At 42.8% G+C, this 933-nt stretch overlaps 1 protein-coding gene across 3 annotated transcripts in view; it reads left to right on the plus strand.

Moving 5' to 3' along the window:
* The window catches only part of fga (fibrinogen alpha chain), an 11,166-nt gene that overhangs the window by 878 nt on the left and 9,355 nt on the right, over positions 1 to 933 (plus strand). The gene's annotated exons all lie outside the window — the stretch shown is intronic.

Raw genomic sequence — 933 nt, forward strand, 5'->3', positions numbered from 1 at the left:
TATATATATATATATACACAGTATAACTTAATATCTGGTTTGATTGGCATTGAGAGATGATCTTATGGAAAGTTCCCCATGCCAATATCTAGGTTTGGTGAAGAAACTTGGTGTCCTTAAAGGTTGGATTGTTCCATTTTGTTTTTAACCTTTTTTTCATGTTGTACTCGGGTCAAAGTGGGAATGAGCCACTTATCAGTAGAAGCTGCTGTTATCTCTAAAAGGTTGTTTACGTTGAGGAAATAGAACGGCTGACTCTTGAAATCAGTCTGTTGACACACACCTGTACATACCTGTCGTAATAGACACGCATACACACTCACCTAAAGGATTAATAGGAACACCTGTTCAATTTCTCATTAATTCAATAATCTAAATAAACACGGCAGTTGCTGCAATGCATTTAGGGGGGTGGTCCTGGTCCAGACCCTCTCCTGACCTGGTCCAGACCATCTCCTGACCCGGTCCAGACCATGTCCTGGACTCCAAAACTGAATGTCAGAATGGGAAAGAAAGGGGATTCAAGCCATTTTGAGCGTGGCGTGGTCGTTGGTGCCAGACGGGCCGGTCTGAGGATTTCACAATCTGCTCGGTTACTATTATATAGTAAAGCAATATTTATATATAATATTAAATATAAATCTTTTAGTTTGTAGTTTCTTCAAATGGCCTGGTGGGTCCTGGCCGGGACGTCCATGGAAGTGTACTTTGTGAACACACATTTTCTCGCACGGGGAAACTTATATTCCACATCGTAATTCACGCTGGGTCAACAACGGGGCAGTTAAGTTCAGGAAAAGATGGTTGTCGGGGTTATAAAATGAACATCTCATCGGCACGCAGGACAAGAACAGGACACGAGCCGTGGTCTCCTGGGTGAAAGTCTCCTGTGTTGTTTGACCCAACACATACACACACACACACACACACACA

Source organism: Etheostoma spectabile, chromosome 6, assembly GCF_008692095.1.
Source record: "Etheostoma spectabile isolate EspeVRDwgs_2016 chromosome 6, UIUC_Espe_1.0, whole genome shotgun sequence".
Classification (NCBI taxonomy): Eukaryota; Metazoa; Chordata; class Actinopteri; order Perciformes; family Percidae; genus Etheostoma; species Etheostoma spectabile.